Source organism: Nicotiana sylvestris, chromosome 6 (assembly GCF_000393655.2).
Source record: "Nicotiana sylvestris chromosome 6, ASM39365v2, whole genome shotgun sequence".
Taxonomy (NCBI): Eukaryota; Viridiplantae; Streptophyta; class Magnoliopsida; order Solanales; family Solanaceae; genus Nicotiana; species Nicotiana sylvestris.
Genome location: NC_091062.1, coordinates 64,810,122 through 64,835,852, shown reverse-complemented (window position 1 = coordinate 64,835,852; position 25,731 = coordinate 64,810,122).

The following is a 25,731-nucleotide window of genomic DNA, read 5'->3' as shown; positions in this document are numbered from 1 at the left end:
TCACGTCTTACAGAATCAACAACCAACGTTATCTATATTTGGTATGAAATTGTTTTGCTCCCTAAACCCACTCTCTTTACATAAGAGATACACATGAATTCACATTGTTTTGGTATGGAATTATTGTTTTCTATGAAGAACTCACGGCCAGCCCACTCTTTATAAGTGATTCAATTAAATTCTTCATTTCTAATCATTTGTTACTAAGGAGTAAATATCTCACTAGTCATAGGAAATTTTCAGTGGGGGATGGCCCACTTAGTGGATGACTAAGCCACCTTAATCCACCAAAATGTGACAGTTATGCAAGACTTATGAGTCACCTTAAATGAGATGGGGCACTGCCACGTTTTGGGGGTGGGGAGGGATTAATCTTATCCAAATATATCTCCAATTAATTAGTTAATGTCCCGTTACCCGATAATTAATCAATTACCCGCAAAATAAAAAATACCGGGTATTTTAGCTCGGACCGTATTTTATCCCAAAATGCCAAACTTCGATAAAATTTGTTTTTCTTTGACTTTCTCCCCCTTCACATTCATGAATTTACTAATCACGTGTGAAATAGCCTAATCCTTTTAATCCCCAAATATTTTTTCCTTGGACTGATGTCAATTACCTTACGACAAATTCAACGTAAAATACTGCAGGGTGCAACACTGTCATAACTTAATACTGCAAAGGGTAGCATCACCGTAATGTAACACTGCTGGGTGCAATACTTGTCATAACTTAATACTGCGAAGCGTAACATCATCGTAATGTATTACTGCAGAGCATAAAATCGATGTAATACTGCGGGGTGTAACATTATTCCCCCTTTGGAACATTCGTCCTCGAATGTTGACTGATGCACTTATCATTTTCATAACTTATGTCTTCTAAATACCTTAGAACTCCCCTTGCCATCTAGGCGACTATTCTGTGAATAAGTAAAGTTCAGGGCATTCCCCCTTAGGCTTCCTAATACCTTATTCAAACTTGTTTCAATCATCAAAATACCTCAAAAAACAACAAATCTACCAAATCACATCAGATTCAAGCCTAAGTTTCAAAAATCTTCTGAAATACGCTTTTGATCAAAAACCCAACCAAAGCACGTCCGAATGACCTGAAATTTTACACACACATCCCAAATGACACGATGTAGCTACTATAACTCTCGGAATTCCATTCTGACCCCTATACCAAAATCTCGCCTACCAACCGGAAATCGCCAAAATATTAACTTCGCCAATTCAAGCCTAAAACTACTCCAACCCTCCAAAACCCATTCTAAAATCCTATGCATAAATCACCTTTTAAAGCTAACCGAACCATCATCACCACAACCTGTAGTCGGAATCCTTCCAATCTCGTAACTGTTGCTACCTTTCATCATGTAGCCTGTACAATTTTGACCTTGTTAGTATGCCCAATGTCTAGGCTTCATATGTTGAGTTTGATAAGATGTCCCTTTGGGCATCTATAAGTATACTGAAGTTCTTCACTCGACACTTTGTTGAATTCACAACTATTGCTATATCTCATCGCATAGGTCCGTTTAGCCATAAGTATGAATTTACTGCCATAACTCTTACTTTAATTTATCGTTGCTGAGGTCTACGACCAAATCTCAGCTTACTCTCGTTGCTTATTCCATATGTATAAATTTAAGTCCTTTAATGCTTCCTCATTACTACAAATTTATAGAATGACAGCCTAATCTCATCTCATACTTTGTGACTTTTGTCCATTCATTGTTGATTCACCTCAATATTGATCTACAATATACCACTCAGAACTTGAAACCTCTTACATAATTCCTTGCCACTAGGGGCTTACGTTGCATCGCGGAATATTCGAAGTGATTTTCCCGATCCACTTAGCGGCGATACTGTACTTCAATAATTGTTATTTTATAGTATCCCAATGTGATTCACTTATGTGGGTATCTTAGCCCGTACAATTGATGAAATCCTCTTCAAGTTATTATTAAATTGAAGGCCCAAACGTCATCCTTTATCTATCACAATCACCCCCTCATTCTATTACCAGGGCAATATTCTATTTCTTCTAAATGCTACTAGTCATAGGCTCCTTTGAGATTATTCAGGCTATACTGAGCTTTATATAATTTAGAGAACCCATTAACTTTCTCTCATTTTTTGTGGACTTAATCTTGAGGGCTTATCCATTCTCATCACCTTCTCACTCGGCCTTTCTTATTCCTACTCCTGTCTTCCTACCATCTTGTCGCTCTACAACTCACGACCCATAAATATCCATTTATACTACTCGCAACCTTCATTCAACTTCCTTGCACCATACATTTCCTTGTGTTATTCTAGAACATCAAGTAAAAGATCACATCATTTCTAACTCTTCTTTATTCTCTTAAATAGACCTCTTGGTATCTAGAAACCATAGGCTATAAGATATGCCACTGACGATGCCACTATCATTCCTGGTTATTGAATCCCCACGCTTTTAGCCGTCTACCCAAAATATGGGCTATTCATAACTTTCTGCATTTGAGTATCTCGTATGCTGTTCACCTTTACGTTACTTACTTTAAAGTCTCGCATCACATATTCTATTTCGTTCATGACCTTCCTTCCATATAGGTGGAATTCACATCTACAACTTGAACTTATATTATAATACTTGTACCTTTTTACATGATTTATGGAGAGCTTTATATTAACTTCTTAGGATGCTGATATTCTTCTAACTGGACCTCTGATATTAAGAGTGACTCTGCAATGTTCTCAATCACTATGTCCATAATTTTTTGGGTTCAATAATCAAACTCCTGATTCACTTAGTTGATGTAACTCTTTAGTTTCTTCTTTTCTCTGATCAACCTTTATGTAGACTTAGGCTATCTTCCAATCTGCGGCTCATGGTGTTAGTTATTACTTTAGCCTTTCCTAGGCACTGGGAGATATTTATGATATAATCCTTTAACAATTCAATCATTCATCTATGACTTGGGCTCAATTCTTTCTTTTAACATATACCAGAATCTTCTACAGTTGTATGTGCTGCATATATAAAACTCTGAACCCTTAAGTGTGTTCATAACGTAATAAACTCTGGATCATTGATCAAATAATTTCTTTCGTTCCCTCTTAGATTTTTTCAAAGTAAGCTATTACTTTTTCTGGTCTTTTTGCCCCCTTGTTGTGTCCATACTTGGCTTATCTTAGTGCTCACACGTGCCAGAGTTTTTCGTGCAACTCATATGATCTCGAATATTACTTTAAATTTTACTTCCCATTTATTAGTCACGGTAGGTGTCATTTTCTTATGGAGTGCATACGATGTTGTTGTGAAACTGTTGTTATGAGACCATTTTCTCTTTAGGTCACTGAGTTTTGGTTGAAGACTTCTTCCTTATTTTCATTAGCTTATCCTTTCATTGTAGTACTTAGGGATCCTCTGACTCTTGTAAAATTGTGAGCTTGTGACATTGTATATTCGACGGTCCTTCTGATGTCCTTTCTTGCCTATACTTATCCGTAGTCACTTATCTCAATGCCCTTGTGCTTGTGGGGTTGCTTCTGAACTGACATTTTTATTGCATTCCAAGTGGCACTTAGTTTTATCCATATAACACTCATACGGTACCTTTAACTTCCCCGATTACTATTTGAATATATCTCAAGTATTATAATGACATTACTACGAGGCTGAATTCTCCATGTTGGTGTTTACTACATTCATCTTGCATGATTTGTTGATTTGTTCGTAACTTCTTGTCTAGTCATGACTAGGCTCTTCCTGAATAAACTACTAGTTACTCATTGGCCCATTCTCATATCCATATTCTGCGTAATCTTTCTTGGGTTATTTCCTTGTCTTAACTTACCTCATGTGCTGGCTCCTTATCTATCAATAACATCCCGGACATGAACCCCTACTTCACCTTTTTTTGACTTCGGGCTTACATAATGTCCTAGAATCAGAGCATATCTGTAATATTTGGATAAGTGCAATCTCATATATTTCTCATTTTTATCACATTCTTCCTTTATCATTCCATATTCCCCCTTTAGGGAAGTACTATGACTTAGAGCTATGACGACCTGCCCATAGATATTTTTCCTCTTCATCTTTGGCGTCCTTTCACATCATCCATGGCCCTTACTTGTCTTGCGGTAATCTTTGTGTACCAAGGATAATAAATTTCCTTACCCGCGAGGGTGACATTTAGTATAACTGGCACATACAGTCCCTCAAGCTTAATTTTGTTCATATTGATTGCTTAAGGGAAGAGTCTCCCTGAATGACCATTTTCTGAATTCATCATGGATCTTCTTTTGTTGTTTCTGAAATTCTCATGATGCTAACTATCATGATGCTGTCCATTATATATATATATATATACATACACACACACACACAAATATCTGCTTTGCCGTAGTAAGCTCGCTCATAGGCGCTCGGCTATATTAGGCGATGTATCTTGACCAACTAGGCTCGCTCACAGGTACTCGCTAGGATCGGTATATAACTTATCATCTGATCAGAGGTTGCTCAATAGTGGCCTGCCCATCGATTATAGCTCGATGGTAATGAAAATAATTTAATACTGTATATATAAACTCTTTACATAAATTATAATTTATACGCAATTTGCGAGACTAGGAAATTATACATAAATTCTAGAATATGAATTTTTCTTTATGCCTCGTTATCAAACTTGTGTAATGACGAGATCATGCAAAATGAAGGAAGAACTTAGCCTTAACATACCTGGACCAATTCTCTTAGAATTTGCAATTCACGTCTTACAAAATCAACAACCAACGTTATCTGTATTTGGTATGAAATTGTTTTGCTCCCTGAACCCGCTCTCTTTACATAAGTGATACACATGAATTCACAATGTTTTGGTATGGAATTATTGTGTTCTATGAAGAATTCACGGTCAGCCCACTCTTTATAAGTGATTCAATTTAATTCTTCATTTCTAATCATTTGTTACTAAGGAGTAAACATCTCACTAGTTATAGAAAACTTTTAGTGGGGGTGGCCCACTTAGTGGATGACTAAGCCACCTTAATCCACCAAAATGTGACATTTATGCTAAACTTATGAGTCAACTTAAATGAGATGGGGTGCTAAGACATTTTGGGGGTGGGGAGGGATTAATCTTATCCAAATATATCTCCAATTAATCAGGTAATGTCCCATTACCCAATAATTAATCAATTACCCGAAAAATTGAGAATTATTCCCACTTACTTAAAATATTACTCACTTCTCACATACCTTATACACCTTACTAGCATGGTAATGAAGTATCTTGTATGGCACTAGTCCATAAATACCGGGTGTTTTAGCTCGGGTCGTATTTTATCCTAAGATGCCAAACTTCGACAAAATTCGTTTTTCTTTGACTTGCTCCCCCTGCACCTTCATGAATTTACTAATCACTTGTTAAATAGCATAATCCTTATAATACCCAAATAATCTTTTCCTTGGACTGATGTCAATTACCTTATGACAAATTCAATGTAAAATACTGCAGTGTGCAACACTGTCGTAACTTAATACTGCAAAGCGTAACATCACCGTAATGTAATACTACTGGGTGCAATACTTATCGTAACTTAATACTGCAAAGCTTAACATCATCGTAATGTATTATTGCAGCGCATAACATTGACGTAATACTGCGGGGCGTAACACCAGCACCATGGCTAATGTGGGGTGCTAGGTTGGGGGGGTCAGGCAAGTATTTTGTTTCATTTTTTTTTGTATTCATTAGTTCAAAAAAACTCCTAAACCATACAACCCGACCCAACTATCCATATGCACACACACATACTAACCTATAACCAATTACCTAAACCCTTTCCCCAAATAAATTAGAATAACTCTAACCCAAAACCTCAATCTCTCTCTCTCTCTCTCTCTCTCTCTCTCACTGTAACTCCCAGCCCTCCCCACGGTCTCTTCTCTGTCCCTCTCAAGTTCTTAAATTTTTGTTGCTCATTTTCATCTCAAGACTCAAAGGTATGTCCTTCTTGTTAACTTTGTTCTTGTAATTTGTAATTTTGTAATGTATTTCTAGCCCTCCTTGTCAAACGACCCCCAAATCCCATAGGTCTCTTTGACATATTTTGTTGCTATGATGGTCCTAATATGCACGAATTTAGGTGCAAATATTGGCTGTGTAGTTGTATTTGAAGTAGTAAACTACAATTCCCTCTACTTCATTTAAATTTGGGAAGGCCACATTGCTCGACCATTGTTGAAATAAGAGAAGCAAAATTGATTCCCACAAGGTGTTTGCTAAAATACCTAAAATAGTGAATTAAACACCGGTGAATTCTGAGTAGCCGCGTGTAGTTGTATATGGTGTTGGGTGAAGTGTTGTGTGTTTGGGGGTCATGTATCTTGTAGTAAACTCCTATAAGAAGTGGTTAGTGTACTTGACTAGTTGTAGTAAATTGGAATCTAGCATTGATTTCTTGCACTACAACTAAGTTATGACCATGTTCGACTAGTTGAATTATGGCATGGGGAAGTCTTGAGTACCTATCACCTAATGATCGCCTTATGATGAAACATTGGTGCACTTTGAACCACTCTTGTGTGTAGATTATTCATAGCCTTCGGTTTTAAACGTGGGTTCATCTTGGCTTCTCACGATGACCTTGGGCAAATTTCTTAATTCATTCTCACAATTGTGTTTCTCGTGTGTAGGTTTCTATGGCTCGTGACAGTGCCGCCAAAGGAAAAGGGATGGTAAAGTCCTCCACTACTATTCTCCCTCCCAAAAAAAATAAGCAAGGTAAAGGTTCTTCTCGGATTGTAGCCGAGGCCTCATTTGAAACTAGTCAGTGATGCTGCTATTGCATGGAATAGGGACTTCGTGCCATATGGGCAGTACGTCCTCGAAATATGGATCAATGTGAAAGCTTTAGAAACAAAATTTCCCGAATGTGCTTGCCCAATTGGTAGGGATGAAGATGGAGAAACTTATAGAATGCCCAGGCCCTACTAATTTGAGCATGGTGCGTGAGCTATACACAAATTGGAATGTGGACTTATTCCAATCATCGGTCCAAGGAAATGATATACCATTGGATAGGAGATCATTGTGTGAATGTTTGTGAGTTTATAATCCGAATCCACAGAGGCTCCAAAAGTTCGTCAAAAGCCCACGTTACCGGACAATACGTCATACTCTTTGCGGCGTTGATTCTACTGCCAAGTGAACATGGACTAAGGGAGATGCCCACCTTGAGATGCTCCATTTTGACTTCAACAACACGGCTAAGGTCTGGAAAATTTTTGTGCAGGCTAGATTGATGCCTATCAAGCATAACAGTGAATACACTCGAGCTAGAGTGTGTGTGATTTTCTTTATAATGACCAGGCGACCCATAAATGTGGGTGATATCATGCTAGGGGAGATGTCCCGCACCCGCTTTGGGAAAAGGACCACAAGTTTCTTCTTTGGAAACCTCCTGACATAGTACATGCTATCCTATGGGGTACCAAAGTAACCTGGCTATGATGAGGTCGTGGAGGCTCCAAAGGCTTTGCTAGACATTACCTCCTTGCTGGAATCCACATCAAAGCTAAGTCAGGCTGCGAGGAATCAGAGGGATTAAAAATTCAATATGTATTGTTATAGTTCCCTCAACGTGATAGTGAGCTGTCTAGGGGTATCAGACAAGGAGCGTATACATCTACACGGTGATCTCTCCAGTTCTTCCAAGGAGATGTTGGGAATTGCATCAGGTAGTCCTATTCACCCATCTGAGGATGAGAACACATACAAAGGATCTGATAATGAGGAAGAGGATGATGATGAAGTCACAGGGCCTATAGCTTTGGCGCTCCTTGAAGCGAATGATGATGATGAGCCTAAAACTACAGATGATGGGCATATTGAGGAGGTGAACTCCGACTAGCAGGGAGTTGTTTCTCTCCACCATACTTTGTTTTGAATTTGTTATGCATCGGGGACTATGCATTGTTTAAGTGTGGGGTGGGGGAAATACTTCCCTAATTGTAATTGTATAATTTTTTTATTTATTAATGTTTTTAGCTTAATTTAGAATTCACATAGTCTAATTAAATGTGAAATGAAAAAAAATTCCGAAAAAGCTCGGACTTTTCCCGACGATGGATCTGATGGAAAATTTTCTTGAGGGATTAAAGTCCAATTAAAAATACCAAAAAGATTTTATTTTGTTCTTTGTTAGGATAGTTACGTAGTATCCCTTGGTTTTTATGTAGACGTTGGATCTTTTCCAAGGGTGTAGCTCGAACCAGATGTTTTGTTTTTTTGTTTATTTTTGTTTTAGAAGTAGGATAGGGAGAAACCTGAGGTGATCTAAAGCAATTGTTGACATGTGTGGTGTTGGAAAATTAAGCTATGGCATGCGCTCAGTCTTCCTGAATATTTGATTTGAGTTATAATGCCCAAGTAAATTAAGTAGCCTACTCTATGATGCCTTTTTCTCAGTTTGTTGACTTGTATTCCACCTAGTGCATTATTGCTTAAAAATTCTCAACTCGCTATGCTTGCTTGACTTCAGAGTCAAATAGAACCGCCTTGATTGAATCAAGGGCAATGTGTGTGTAAGGATTGGTGATATTCTATGCTATCTTGTGTGGTCTAGAACTTTCCCCGTGTGTTAATTGAAGCGAAATCATTAAGTTGTTCTAGTATAGGAGATGAAGTAGCATTTCTTGCTTGACCACAGAGGTGCTTGTCACTCACAAATAGAAATTTTCGTTGCTAGCCCCCTTGAGCCTATAGACCTTTTCTTGGCACTGACACTACAAGCCGTATTCCTATATATTCTTAATTTAAGCTCATCGAACCTTTACCTCCTATAACACTTAGTCGCTAAAAGATGTAAGGTGAGAGATTGGGGAGTGGCTTTCGAGTGGAACCATGGAAGGGCCCTTAAGGTGCAATAAATATTGTGAAAAAAGATCACTGGCCGATGAACCTTAATGTATGGAGTGTGTGGAGAAAAGAAAAAAAGAGGGAGAAAGAAAAAAAAATATTGCAAGAAGAAACAAAATAGTAGTTCATATAATTTAGAAAACACACACCTCTTAATCCTCCGAATTCATGCTAGTGTGAATATAAAGGTGCTTTATTGAAAAGAGGGTTATGTTATATATGGTGTATGACAAGTGAATTGGTTGAAAAGAAGATGTGCTCGATGTGTGAGCGTAGTGTGTTAAAGTGCTTAGGAGGCTAGTCACTATTCCTAAATGTACCTTACCCATCCCTTAGCTTACATTACAACCTTAAAAATCCTAATTGATCCTATATTTGGCTAGTTTAGATTAGTAGAGATGTACACTATGGGCAAGCTTATGATACGACCACGGGATGCATATGAATTCTTTGTGAGAGTGAGCGAATTTTGTTCAATAGTCTGAGGGCACTTGGTCTCATGACAGATTGGTGATGTTGTACACTTCTTTTATTGGGTAAGCGCATGAGTTAAGGATGCTTAGTGGAAACGAGTCATCTCTTAAGGTAGGGTGGTTGTGGAGAGGTTGCTTGAGTTGGTTGAATAGCATTGTGTATACTTGGGCTAGTTTAAAAACAGGAAGAATGTGAAATTTGTATGTTCATGCTTAATTGCCGGTATTAACAATAGTCAAAAGGTAGAATGTGTCATTGAATTAAATGTGAATTTCTCTTTCATAGTGATAGGTACGTTTTCTGGTGTTAATATAGTTCCATTGCTGAAGGATGAGAAACAGTCTAAGTGTGGGATGTTGATATTTGACTTAATATATGCATATTTTGATGTATATTGCTTCACATTATGCTCACGTCTCGTAGATTTTGGATGTATTATATAGTGATTTGTGATAGTTTGTGATTTCTATGTATAGGAATCATTCGGATGTGATATGGGACAAAAATGCGCGAATTGGAGTGAAAATGGGAAGAAAATGCAAAAGTGTCTAGTTGAGTGCCACAGGCAGCATGGGGCGTTACCTGCGGCGCACAAAACTGTATGTGAAGAAGTTGAGTGCCAGGGCCAGGGCCCAACACTGCCTTGGGCGCTCAAGACATGAAAGTGACCTATTTCACCCAGGACTCGGTTATTTCGACCCCAAAATGCCCCAAACTCATATAAAAGCCAAGCTAAACATATTTTGAAGGGGGTGGATGTGAATTAGAGAGAGAAACAAAAGTACGAAACACTCGGGAGCACGAATTTCATCAATTCTTCCATTTTTCTTTTAGTGTTCATTGATTTTATGTTTGAAAACATTATTTTTGATGATTGTATGAACATGAGTGGCTAAGAACCATATTATTCTGGGGTCATGGGTGCTACATGAATGTTGACATTTGAAGTTTAAATTGACGAGTTTGATTTTATCATATTGGGTTGTTTATTTAATTATGTTTTTAATTATTTTGCTGAGTAGCTAATAGTGAAATACTATCTACGAATCTAGAGTTCAACTCGAAAGTGAGAATTCTAGATTGCATGTAGGATTAAATAGAGCAAGTTCTTGAACCTGGGCCTCGGGGAACGGATTCACGATTTGGATATACATATACCTAATTGGCTTGCTTGGTTGGAATACAGAAAGTGTAAATGCATTCTTTTTAAGTATTAATTCCATAGACATATAGGCTTAAGTTAGCTTGAGTAGGCGAGTAAGAACTTGACAGATTCTTATGAGTAATATCAACCCTATCAATCAACAATCCAGGTAAATATATGAGTCATTTTAAGCCAAGAACGTAACAAGATCGTTAATTAGCCTATGACACTAGAATATCCTCTCCTACTGATTTTTATTTTAAATTTCTTAAGTGTTGTGGTTGATCTCTAGTTATATCATTGGTTGATAGTTTCTTAGATAGTAAATTAGTCACTTAAATATTTTGTGAGAAATCTCTTGAATCGATAAGTCATTTGAGTTTGAAATAGTCAAAAGTTAATCATAAGTCTCCACGGGAATGATACTATACTTACTACTCCATTACTTGACGACCACATATACTTGCGTGAGTATGTTTGGTCACATCAGCGGCCTGGGAGCTGTAGAAGCGAGTTTGGGGTTGGGCGAGCTGTGACCGCAAGTGTAGTCGTTTCTCCGTAAAAGTGACTTGGTCTTGTAGAAGCGCAAGCACAGATGCAATCAAAGGTCCGCATAAGCGATTTTACCTAGCTTAATGAAAAGCCGCACCTACGATGGATTTTATGCAGGTGTGGACCCGCAGAAGCGTTTGTTGGTCCGCAAATGTAGAATAACTGGGCAGAAAAGGGCTGGATCGAGGGTTTTGTTCCATTTTTCATCTTTGAGTTAGAGTGCTCGGTTTTGGGCAATTTTGGTGGGGATTTTCAAGGAATTGATCAGAGTATGTGTTTTTGCCTCGGATTTGATTATTATTCATGAATCCATTATTGTTTTTATCATTTAATTAGTGTTTTGAGTTGGGAAAATTGGAGAATTTTGTGAAAACTTCCTAAGCTATAATTTGAGGATTTGAAGGTTGGTTTAGGTCGGAATTGGATAATTCTAGTATGGTCCGACTAGTTATTGAATTGGTATTCAGATTTTAAAAGCTTGGTAAGGCTTTGAGACGCGAGCCTAGCGTTGACATTTTGATTTTTTTTTAAAAATTGCAACTTTATTACTCAGAATAGTTTCCTATGGTTTGTGTTTACTGTATTAAGTTATTTTGGATATATTCGAGCCATCCGGATTTGCATATTCGCGGAAAAGTCTTACTAGTGGATTGAGTTAATTAGCTTATATGAGATAAGTATCTTGCCTAATTTTGTATGGGGGAACTACCCCTTAGGATTTGGATTGACTATGATCTTTGTGTCATGAGGAAGTCGTGTACGCAAGGTGATGAGTGGGTACACAGGCTGTTTGTCGTATCTGACCGGTTTAGGCCATATAGACTATTTCTATGCCTTTAGTTGAGTCGTTAAAACATGTCACCTATTTTATTGCTAATTCACTCATACATTTGTTTATCTACTCTCCCATGCTCATATGACGTTGTAGCACTTGTTCTACATCTTGCTTGTTATTTATTCTTATATGCCTTTGTTTAAGTTATTGCTTCCCTTATTGTCTTCTTAGTTGTTTAGTTGTAGAACTAACTTACATGGAGTTATTATTTCATGGAATATGTAATTGTTGAGTTATTGGTATTAAAGCTGTAAAAGCCATTATCACATTGAGGCGAAGTTGTTAATTATTGAGGTATCTCTCTTGTTGAGCTATTCACTTTTATTTTGTTATTGTTCAGATTATTTTTCACATTGTGGTTGAGGCATGAGCTATTTGTTCTGGAAAAACATTGATATTGTAGACTTTGTGGCAAGTCTTGGCTTATGGGCACTTGTGGTGGGAGCTGTGATATCGATATGCATGAGGTGGTATAAGGTTAGGGTTTGAAACACATACACTGAGATAAGATGGGCTTGATACACGTGTTGCTAGTAGGAGAACTACTTGAAGCCACACAGTGTGATAAGGTGGGCTAAAACGCGGGTGGCTATTTCGGGAAAAATGATTTTCAAAACTAAATGTAAGGCTCCCTTAATGATATAAGGAAAGATTGTGATTGAAATTGAGAAATATGAATACGAGGCAGTACCTCGATTGTGATTCTTATTGTTATCTCTCATTTACCTCACTTGTATTTGTCTGTATTGTTTCTTGACGTCCTTTATTATTTGTTAGTTTTGTAGTTGCCTTCATTGTTTTAAATTTCATTGTAGCTTGTCTTGTTGTATTGCTTTATTGCCTCATTTTCCTCTTTTCCATTTTTAGACTATACTATACTTGTTCAGTTTTTTGTTAATCCTAGTAGGTGTCTTAACCTGGACTTATCACTACTCTACCGAAGTTAGGCTTGATATTTACTGGGTACTATTATGGTGTACTCATACTACTCTTCTGCACATTTTTTGTGCAGATCAAGGTATCTCGAACAAGGCTAGGCACTAGTAAGCAGGGCCTTCCGTTTGGAGACTTCAAGGTATACCTGCTTGGCATTTGAAGGCCTTGTTATCACCCTTTGTCCTTATTTTTCTAAAGCTTACTCTTTACTTAGGCAGTGATGTATTAGGAATGTTTCAGTATTTCCTTGAAGAGCCTATGACTCAGGCTCACCAGATTTTCGGAGTTATTGTCAACAATATTTTTGAGTTCTTTTATGATAGCTAGTTTGTTTAAATTTGAAGTTCTATTATTATTTTCGCTATTTCTCCATGTATGTTAGGCTTACCTAAACTTAGAGACTAGGTTCCATTACGACATCCTAAGGTGGGAAATTGGTGTCATAACAAGTTGGGATCAGAGCTCTAGTTTCATAGGTGTTACCAGTCATAAACATGTTTAGTAGAATCTTGCGGATCGGTACAGAGACGTTTGTACTCATCTTCGAGATGCTACAGAACTATTAGGAAACATCACTTCATTGATTCCTTATCGTGCGAATTTGTTGACTTCAAAATTCGGAATCTGTCTTTCTATTCTCTCATGGATGGTGAGGACCCGCACTAATGGATTTGATAATTACACACCTACACCCCTACTAGATCCGCGAGAGACTGGGGTCAGGGCGGAGGCCGAGGAGGGGCACGTGGTATAGCTATAACACCTATCTGAGTTGCGACAAAGGATCTACTAGTAGCTCCAATTGGGGGGCAGGCACCCCAGGCACCTGTTTCCACCCCTTCACTTTAGGATAACCTCGCACAATTCTTGAGTATGTTTGGCACTCTAGCTTCGACATGGTTGATTCCACTTACACTATCCACATCTCCGGCTGGGGGAGGAGATTAGACTCCTGAGGTTCGTAACCTAAAGCAATGGGTCCATGTTGATCAGGTCCTAGAGGATATGCCAACGCAACCTATTCTTTCAGTTCAGCCCAAGGTTAGGGAAGTGGCATATAAGGAGGAGCAACTTAGATTTGAGAGGTTCAAGAAGTATCATACTCCTACTTTCAGTGGACTAGCTACAGAGGATGCACATAGTTTTCTAGAGAAGTGCCACCATATTCTCCTCACGAGGGTATTGTGGAGATAAGCGGAGTTGCTTTTACTACTTTCCAACAGTCAGGAGCAGCGTATCAGAGGTGGTGGGCTTACGAGGAGGGTAGCCCGGCCGACGCAATTTCACTTACATGGACTCAGTTTTCAGAGATGTTCTTGAGAGAGTTTGTTCCTTAGAGCCTTCTAGATGCGTGGCGTGCAGAGTTTGGGCAATTGCACTAGGGTATTATGACAGTGTTAGAGTATGCTGTCAGATTTAGTGAGTTGTCTAGGCATGCACATGCCTTGGTTACTATTGTTAGAGAGCGAGTCTGTCGATTCACGAGGGGCTCAACTATGGTATTAGATTCAGCATAGCTCGAGAGTTGGAGACATATACTCCATACCAGCAGGTGGTAGAGATTGGGGGGAGGTTGGAGGGTATGCGAAGCCCTGAGAGGGAGGAGAGGGAGGCCAAGAGGCCTGGAGATTCAGGAGGATATAGTTGTGCCTGCGTCCTTGTTGCAGCCCATCATGGTAGAGGCTATGTGAGTTGTCCAGTTCACTCAACACTTCCAGCTTCTAGTGGTGCTCCGACTATTCCGAAGTCTCAAGTTGCCCATTACGCAACACCATTGTCTAGTGCGCCTCCTACACAAGGTGCCTTTAGCGGTCGGTCTAGCCGACTAGGCCAGGGCCAATTTTAGCAGTCACATCCACCGATAGCTCGCTTTGAGTGTGGTGATACCAAAAATATGGTGAGGGACTGCCTGTGACTTAGGAGGGGTGCACCTCCATAGACTATTGAGACTCCACGGACTCGGCCTAGTCTACAAACTTCATATGCCATAGTTGTCACTCCAGTTGCCGCTCCACAAGCACAACCAACTAGGGTGGAGGTTAGGTAGGTAGGGTCACCCTACAGGAGGAGGCTAGGCTAGAGTCTATACTTTTTTGGGTAGGATGGAGGCAGTGGCATCAGACGCAGGTATCCTAGGTATTGTTCCGATTTGTCATAAAGATGCATCCGTCTTATTTGATACATGACCCACATATTCATATGTGTTATCTTACTTTACTCTGTATCTAGATATATCTCGTGATTCTTTGAGTTCTCCTATATATGTGTCCACGCCTGTGGGAGATTCTATTATTGTGGACCGTGTGTATCGGTCATGATTAGTTTTTATTGGTGGTTTTGAGACTATAGTTGATCTATTATTACTCAGTATGGTAGAATTTGATGTTATCTTGGGAATTGATTGATTATTGCCCTATCATGATATTCTGGATTGTCACGCCAAGAATGTGACATTCGTTATGCCAAGTTTGGCACGATTAGAGTGGAGGGGTACATTGGTGTTACATCCCGTAAGTTTAACAATATTGACACCGTTATATACATTTGATATGGTATTTTGACTGGAACATTTTTGTAAAATAGTTTGAAAAAATATGATTTTTTATAGTTATTAATATTACTACTTTCGAATATGTTTTAAATAATACACATAATATGAGAAAAGTCTATGAGATTTTCTTTATTGTAAAGATATGAATTATTTTTTTCACAAGAAAAGAAGGTTATCATTTTGCCAATTTAAAAATTAAGCGTACGAGAATTTTTGCTCTTTATATGAGATTGGAAAAATTAGAAGTTGAGAAAATATATGTATTTTTACATGGATATTTTAATAAAATAATAGTGTATGTATTTATTATATATGGTACCACATGAACATAATAGTAAGGTGTATAAAGTGTGTTAAAAGTAAGTAGTATTTTAAGTAATTTAAGATAATTCATAAATATGCAGGTAAATATTTAATTACAGAATAACGGGACATTACCTAATTAACTAATAAGTTTGATAAAGATTAAAATCCCCCCTCCCCTACTCCCACATGGCAGCAAGTGGAGTAAGATATATATGACTCTTACCTTTAGACAAATCAATTAGTAGGCACCTGGATATCAACCTTAAGACATTTACACGTGAAAAGTGAAATGATTTTGGTCTATCTCTAACTTATCTTCAAGGTTATAAAATTCATTTGTTGCAAGGGATTTTCATGTATTTTGTAAGTAAGACACTTACAGTTGAAAGTCTCAAACATGATTTAGAGCTAAGACACAATCAAATCCGAACGAACAAAATGCTGAATTGAATCGTACCAATCTCTATCAGGGGTTATTACTTATTTTTTTACTTGTTATTTTATTTTTCAATTATTTCTTCAATTAAGAAAACGAAAGAGAATCAATAAGCCAGCTAGTATACATTAATGAAAGTGGCTTCCTCAATTAAACTAGCTTCCTCATCTTCTCTTCCCCCCAACAACTTCACTCCGGAGGAATCGCATATTCTTAAGCGAGAAGATCAGACTCTTATTATTGAATTTCCATTGTTTGCACGTAATAGCTCATTCTCTACCGTAATATTTTGTTACGTTCTACCACTGTTACGCCAGAATAAAAGGTTCCACACGAGCTCCCGTTCTGCGGCGAGGTGGCAGGACCACTAGGGGAGTGGCTCCGAGTATAGATCGGGTTAAATCTGCAGGGGTCATGCAAATACATAGGCATGATTTTACTAAGTGATGTTCAAGTTTGTTTAAGCATATTCCTAAGTCTTTAATGAGGTATATAATAGAGATGTTAATGTTTATAATATAGTGATACATTTACATTTATCTTCATGCATTTACCATCGTGCTACAGCCGGTCAGGCGGCTACCACTGGCGGGGCAGTTATGTATCATTAATTACTACCGGTTGGGCAGTCATGCATATTCATTTACCACCGAGCTACGACCAGTCAGACAGTCATGCATTTACCACCGAGCTATGCCCGATTGGGTAGGTACACATTTACCACCGAGCTAAGGTCGGTCGGGCAGTCATATATTTACCACCGTGCGACTGGTCGTGCAGTTACCACTAATCAGTTGGGTAGTCATGCATCATACATATGGATAATAGTCTCAAAGGGAAGCATTATATATAATTAAGTATAATAAGTATGCATATGCGGTGGGACTTTAGGATTCAGGTTGATTCTTATATGTTCTTGATTAATATTGACCTATTGTTATATTTCAGTTTGCCTTACATACTGAGTACATTATTCATATTGACGTCCTTTTATTGGGGACGCTGCATTCATGCCTACAGGTATAGATAATCAGATTGACGAGCCCTCATAGTAGACGAGATTGGCATTCAGCGAAGGATCGGTAAGACTCCACATTATTCGCAGTGCAGCCGAGTCTATGAGTCATCGTGTCAAAATATTGCTATAGTCTTATAGGTAGTTCAGTACCCTCTCCCATTTGATGTCAAATAATCTTAGAGGCTTTGTAGACGGAGTTTCATTTTGTACAGTACGTCAGAGGCCTTGACGGCCCATATATATTCATGTTTTAAGAACGATAGTTTATTGATACAATGTTGCCCACTTATAGTTATACAGTATGAGTTGTGGTCATGTTGACCAATGATAGTTACAAAGAAAAAAAATAGTTGTAGTGTGGTTCGCTCGGGCCAGTGCGGCACCAGGTGCCAGCCACGCCTCCCCACGTTTGGGGCATGACAAAGTGGTATTAGAGCGGGTCGTATCATAGGAAGTCTACAAAGCCGTTCCTAGTAGAGTCTAACTTATGGGTGTGTTGTACCCCACATTTATAATTGAGAGGTAATAGGAAATTTAGGAAATGTTACCCTTCTTTAGTTTTCAAATCGTGCCATAGAGCTGAGTCATACGAATTCAGTATGAAGCTTTCGCTAGATTTTGTATGCACCAGATATGCATGTATCATAGTAGAGCTTTAAGGAGGTTATGAAAGAAATAGAAGATACGATGCGAAATTGAAAAGTTAGTAAGGTAAAGACGAAGAAGATACGAAATACTCAAGTACAAAAGGTTGTGAATAATCAATACTTCAGATATTGTTTGGGTTTTAAGTTTAATTAACAGAGGAGACCCTAGTGAAAATTTTGCAAATCTCTAAGATTCAAAATTCGAGGGCGAATATTATAAAAGGGGGAAAGAAGTCCCATCCTGTGAGTTTAACAACATTGACACTGTTATATATATTTGATATGGTATTTTGAGTGGAATATTTCTTGTAAAATAACTTGAAAAAAATATGATTTTATATAGTTATTAATATTACTACTTTCGAATATGTTTTAAATTATACACATAATATGAGAAAAGCCTGTGAGATTTTCATTATTGTAATGATATAAATTATTTTTTTCACAAGAAAAGAAGGTTATCTTTTTATCAATAAGAATTAAGCGTGCGAGAATTTTTACTTTTTATATGAGATTAGAAAAATTATAAGTTGAGAAAATATATGTATTTTTACATGGATGATTTAATAAAATAATAGTGTATATATTTATTTTATATGGTGCCACGTGACCATGATAGTAAGGTGTATAAAGTGTGATAAAAGTGAGTAATATTTTAAGTAATTTGAGATAATTTTGAAATATGCGGGTAATTTGTTATTTACCGGGTAACAAAACATTACCTAATTGACTAATAAGTTGGATAAAGATTAAAATTTCCCTACCCCATGTGGCAGCAAGTGGAGTAAGACAAGGTGACTCTTACCTTTAGACAAAAAAATTAGTAGGCACCTGGATATCAACCTTAACACATTTACACGTGAGAAGTGAAATGATATTGGTCTATCTCTAACTTATCTTCAAGGTTATCAAATTCATTTGTTGCAAGGGATTTTCATATATTTTGTAAGTAAGATGGTTACGGTCGAAAGTCTCAAACATGATTTTACAAAGTGATGTTCAAGTATGTTTAAGCGTAATCCTAAGTACTTAATGAGGTATATGATAGAGATGTTAATGTTTATAATATAGTGACATATGTACATGCATTTTCATGCATTTACCATCGTGCTACGGCAGGTCAGGTAGTTACCATCGGTTGGGCAGTTATGTATCATTATTTACCATCGGTTGGAAAGTCATACTTATTTATTTACCACCAAGCTACGACCAATCGGGCAGTAATGCATTTACCATCGAGCTATCGTCAGTTGGGCAGTTACATATTTACCATCGAGCTATGTTCGGTCAGGCAATTACCACATATCAATTGGGCAATCATGCATCATACATATGGATAATAGTCTAAAAAAGAAGCATTATATATATGTAAGTATAATAAGTATGCATATGCGGTGGTACTTCAGAGATTCAGGTTGATTCTTATATGTTTTTAATTAATGTTGACTTATTGTTATGTTTCAGTTCTGCCTTACATACTCAATACATTATTCGTACTAACGTTCTTTTGTTGGGGACTCTGCATTCATGCCTGCAGGTACAGATAATCAGATTGACGAGCTCTCATAGTAGATGCAATTGGCATTCAACGAAGGATCGGCAAGACTCCACCTCATTCGAAGTGCTGCCGAGCCTATGAGTCATCGTGTAAGACTTTTGCTATAGTCTTATGGGTAGGCCGGTATCCTATCCCATTTGATGTCAAATAATCTTAGAAGCTTTACAGACGGAGGTTCATTTTGTACAGTATGTTAGAGACCTTGACGGCCCATATGGATTCATGTTTTAAGAACGATAGTTTATTGATACAGTGTTGCCCACTTATAGTTATACAATACGAGTTGTGGTCATGTTGGCCCATGATAGTTATAAAAAAAAGAGAGTTGCAGAATGGTTCGCTAGGGCCAGTGCGTCACTAGATGCAATCCACACCTTTCCAGGTTTGGGGCGTGACAAAGAGGTATTAGAGCGGGTCGTGTCCTAGGAAGTCTACAAAGCTATGCCTAGTAGAGTCTCAGTTATGGGTGTGTTGCGCGCCACATTTATAATTGAGAGGCTATCGGGCATTTAGAAAATGTTACCCTTCTTTTGTTTCCAAATCGTGCCATAGAGTTAAGTCATACGAAGTCAGTATGAAGCTTTCACTAGATTTTGTATGCACCAGAGATGCATGTATCACAGTAGAGTTTTAAGGCATAATTTAAACATATGTTGAATGGAGGCTATGAAAGAAATAGAAGATACGATGTGAGATTGAAAAGTATGTAAGGTAAAAGCCGAAGAAGATACGAGATACTCAAGTACAAAAGGTTGTGAATATCCAAGACTTCAGATATAGTTTGGGTTTTAAGTTTAATTTACAATGTATACCCTAGTGAATAATTTGCAAACTCTAAGATTTAACATTCGAGGATGAGTATTTTAAAGGGGGGAAGGATGTCGCATCCCATGAGTTTAACAACTTTGACACCGTCATATACATTTGCTATGGTATTTTGAGTGGAATATTTTTATAAAATATTTTGAAAAAATATGATTTTATATAGTTATTAATATTACTACGTTCGAATATGTTTTAAATTATACACATAATAGAAATATCTATGATATTTTCTTTATTGTAAGGATATGCATTATTTTTTTTCACAAGCAAAGAAGGTTATCTTTTTACCAATTTAAGAGTTAAGCGTAGGAGAATTTTGCTCTTTATATGAGATTACAAAAATTATAAGTTGAGAAAATATATATATTTTTACATGGATGTTTTAATAAAATAATAGTGTATGTATTTATTTTATATGGTACCACATGACCATGACAATAAGGTGTATAAAATGTGTTAAAAGTGAGTAATATTTTAAGTAATTTAAGATAATTCTTAAATATACGGGTAATTGGTTAATTAACGGGTAACGAAACATTACCTAATAAACTAATAAATTGGATAAAGATTAAAATTACTCCCCACCTCCACGTGGCAGCAAGTGGACTGAGTTATATGTGACTCTTACCTTTAGACAAATCAATTAATCGGCACCTGGATATCAACCTTAATACATTTACACGTGAAAAGTGAAATGATTTCGGTGTATCTCTAACTTATCTACAAGGCTATTGTATTGGGAAAAAACTGAGTTTATATTAAAGATGATGTGGCATGACACGTGAATTAGTTAAATGGTCAAAGCGCAGCAATTGACTAAGAGGCACGAATGGAGACAGCCACGGGAAGAAGAATTTAAATAGGCACGAAACGACGTATAGATACGAGTCTCGTACCAATTTAAATTATTTACAGCCAACGGATTAGAAGGCATTGAAGACAAAGATCTGATGACAGAAAGGAGTCCAAATTCATTATTAAATACTTGATACGTTACAAAATTGGTATTTAATAGGAATGATTATATAACGGCTTATTTAATGTCATTTATTACTCATGATTATATCATTAAAGCTGAGGCTTTATTCTTTTACCTAGAATTATCTATAAAAGGAAAAGTATCATCATTTGTTAGGACACGGAATACTATCGAGAATTTATTCAAATACACATCTATTTGCTTTTTTACCATCATTCTCAAAAGTATTTTATTTTTGTCTCCTGATTATCAGTAACCCGAATTTCTTTTTAGCTTTGACCAAAGACTCAGATTTTTGGTTAAACAAATTGGTTCCGTTACCGGAAATCTGATAATCTTTCCTTTTAAGCTATATCTTATCTATTGTCGTCACCATGTCAAACAACAACGCCGACAACAATAGTAATAACACATTGGGAAACCATGAGAATCAAATACATCAAAATCAAGATGACGTGGTTCCCTCTCCTCTAAATTCACCACGTCAATCTCGTGAAGGCACTCCTGTTACTGAATCTCGTGCTGATCAACAAGAGCAATCTGAACATTTTGAAGGAGTTACAACTGAAGCTTTGCAAAAGCTAATTGATGCACAGGTCGGCAAAGCTCTTCAGGCACTTGTAGTCGATTGCCTGCTGCGCTACCCACACCAACTCCTAATAATAATACATTGGAGAATCCCCATTCTTGTCTTGATAATTCTGAAAATGGAGCAACCCCCAGTGAACCACAGGAAGGGGGTCCAGGTAATTTAAATAATTTGTATTTGCAAAATTTAGTACTAACCTTGCAGAAACAACTTAAGGAACAAAATGAGCGTATTGAACAAATCCCTGGAGTTCCGCCTGTAATAAAAGGAGTAGACATGGACAAATACTCACAACAACCATGGAAGCCTAGTGCTGCTCCCCTTCCAATTCCGAAAAAGTTCAAAATGCCTGACATCCCGAAATATGATGGTACTACAGACCCACGTGACCACGTGACTGCATTTACAACCGGCGTAAAAGGCAACGACTTGACCAAACAAGAAATTGAATCAGTATTGGTCAAGAAATTTGGAGAAACACTCACCAAGGGTGCATTAACCTGGTATTCTCTTTTATCTGAAAATTCTATTAATTCTTTTGCTGAGCTTGCAGATTCTTTTATTAAAGCACATTCGGGAGCACAAAAGGTTGAGAAAAGAATGGAAGATATTTTCAAAATCAAACAAGGGGATTCAGAGCTGCTTAGAAACTTTGTTGATAGATTCCATCGTGAAAGAATGACTCTACCGCGTATGCCTGACAATTGGGCTGCTATAGCCTTTGCAAGTAATTTAAATGACAAAAGTTCTGAAGCCACGAGACGACTCAAAGAAAGCCTTCGAGAATTTCCTGCAACCACATGGAATGATGTTTACAACAGGTATAGCACGAAGCTGCGAATTGAAGAAGATACCGTACCTAAGCTTCATCATGAAGAAAGGGGCGGTACCCGAAGGTCAGAAACCGAAAAAAGATCAGGTAAAAATAGGTACGATCCATATATGGGACCTGCAGGAAAAGACCCACGGTCGAAACAAGATAGCCAGCAATATGATCAAAAATCGAGGAATCGGGATTCTGGCTCTTCTTCAAAGTTAAGGAATGATCGGAACAGACAAGAATCACGAAATGATGATAGGAGTTTAAAGGCACGATTCGGCGTATATAATTTTAATGTCTCTACCTCTGAGCTCGTAGCTGTTTTAAGAAGCATGGGAGATAAGGTACGGTGGCCAAAAGAGATGCGGTCCAATCCAAGTAGACGCAATCCGAATCATTGGTGCGAATTTCACAACGATCACGGGCACAAAATTTCAGAATGTAGATTCCTGCAGAGTGAAGTGGATCATTTATTAAAGCAAGGATACCTCACTGAGTTATTTAGTGAGAAAGGAAAACAAGCTTATATGAAAAACAGACAAGAGCCACAACAACCTCCTTCACCCAAGAGGACAGTGAATGTCATAAGCGGGGGAGAAGATATTCACGGCATAACCTACACAGCCTCCAACAAGGTTTCTAAGGTAACGATTACACACGGGAAACGGGTGCGGCAGGCCCTTGAAAATGAAAGTATTTCGTTCGATGACGCAGATACCGAAGGGTGACAACTCCACATAATGACGCACTGGTAATATCTTTACTTGTACATGATACTAATGTAAAACGAGTTTTGATTGATCCATGGAGTTATGTAAATATTATATTACTAAGGGTACTACGGGAAATGCAAGCTGAAGACAAAATGATACCCAAGGCGCACACCTTGTCAGGCTTCGACAATTCAAGTGTAGTAACAAAAGGTGAGGTATTTCTAACAACTTTTGCTATGGGTGTTGTGAAGGAAACTAAATTTCAGGTAGTTGATATGGAAATGGCCTACAATATGATCATGGGGAGACCATGGATACATGATATGGATGTTGTCCCATCAACTCTACATCAGGTTATTAAATTCCCATCACCATGGGGAATTTGCCAAATTCGTGGGGATCAGCAGATGGCTAGAAGTGTCAACACTGTAACAAGTACGAGCACCGCAAATAAAGAAAAATAGCAATTACAGGAAACAGTTGAAGGTAAAAAAGATCAAACTTCAACTGAACAGGAAAAGACGGATTTGGACTCAAGACCTGACACAATTCAAGAACCTGAAGAAAATGAAAGCATCAAAACGACAATTGAAGAGCTTGAGGCAGTGATGTTATTTGATCAATGGCCTGAACGGAAGGTTTATGTCGGGGCCAATTTAAGCACGAACATGCGAGGTATGATAATCGAATTTTTAAAAGCTAACTTAGACTGCTTTGCTTGGTCCCACGCTGATATGACAGGGATACCACCAAATGTGATGACTCACAAACTCAATGAGGACCCTTCTTTCACACCAATAAAGCAAAAGAAACGGAAACAAGGTGCTTTCAAGAACCAGGTGATTCAGGATGAAGTCCAAAAATTATTAAAAATCGGATCAATCCGTGAGGTAAAATATCCTACTTGGTTAGCTAACACGGTGGTTGTACCCAAGAAAAATGGTAAGTGGCGTGTTTGTGTAGATTATACCGATTTAAATAAAGCCTGTCCAAAAGATTCCTTTCCCTTACCGCATATAGACCAACTAATTGATGCAACCGCAGGTCATGAACTTTTAAGTTTTTTAGATGCATACTCGGGATATAATCAAATTAAAATGGATCCTGGTGATGAAGAAAAAACTTCTTTCATCACAGACAGGGGGACTTACTGTTATAAAGTAATGCCCTTTGGCCTCAAAAATGCTGGGGCAACCTATCAAAGGTTGGTCACCAAAATGTTCCAAGAACATTTAGGGAAAACAATGGAGGTATATATAGACGATATGCTCGTCAAAACCCAGCAATCTCATGATCATATTTCTCATCTATCTGTTACTTTTGAAATTTTGCGAAAATTTAATATGAAACTCAACCCAGAAAAATGTGCATTTGGAGTTGCATCAGGTAAGTTTTTGGGTTTTCTTGTTTCTAATCGTGGTATTGAAGTGAATCCTTCTCAGATCAAAGCAATAGAAGAAATCCCGGATATACTTACTAATAAAAAGGAAGTACAAAGATTAACGGGAAGAATTGCAGCTTTGGGGAGATTTATTTCCAAATCCTCGGAAAGGTGTTTTAAGTTTTTCTCTGCACTTAAATAGCAAGATCATTTTGAATGGAATGAAGATTGTCAACAAGCCCTTAGAAACTTGAAAGCTTATTTGTCAAAACCACCGTTGTTGGCAAAACCAAAGGTGGGGGAAAAACTTCGTATTTATCTGGTCGTATCTGAAGTCGCAGTAAGTGCTGTTTTAGTCCACGAGGACCAAGGTAAACAATCTCCTATTTATTATGTAAGTAAGTCCTTATTGGAAGCTGAGACACGATACCCACAGCTAGAAAAATTAGCATTAGCTTTGATCATGACATCTAGAAAGTTAAGACCTTATTTTCAATGTCATCCCATTGTTGTAGTTACTGCTTTTCCGCTTCGAAATATTTTGCATAAACACGAACTTTTAGGAAGACTAGCAAAATGGGCTATAGAACTAAGTGAGTATGAAGTTATTTATCAACCCAGGACCGCTATAAAGTCTCAAGTACTAGCTGATTTCGTGGCTGATTTTAGCCAAGGAATGCATTTAGAAGCAGAAAAAGAATTATTAGTTTTTAATGGTGCGAACCCGGGGACTTGGGTTTTATACACTGACGGTTCATCTAATGTAAAAGGGGCAGGCTTAGGAATAGTCCTCGTACCACCTGCGGGTGAGACCATTAGACAGGCTATAAAATGTCATTCTATAACTAACAATGAAGCAGAGTATGAGGCTGTAATTGCAGGTTTAGAATTGGCACGAGAACTCGGCATAACACAGATTATAATCAAGAGTGATTCTCAACTCGTGGTTAATCAGATGCTGGGGACTTATACAGCCAGAGAGTCACGAATGCAAGAATACCTCGCAAAGGTACGGGAGTTAATAAAGCAATTCCAAACTTG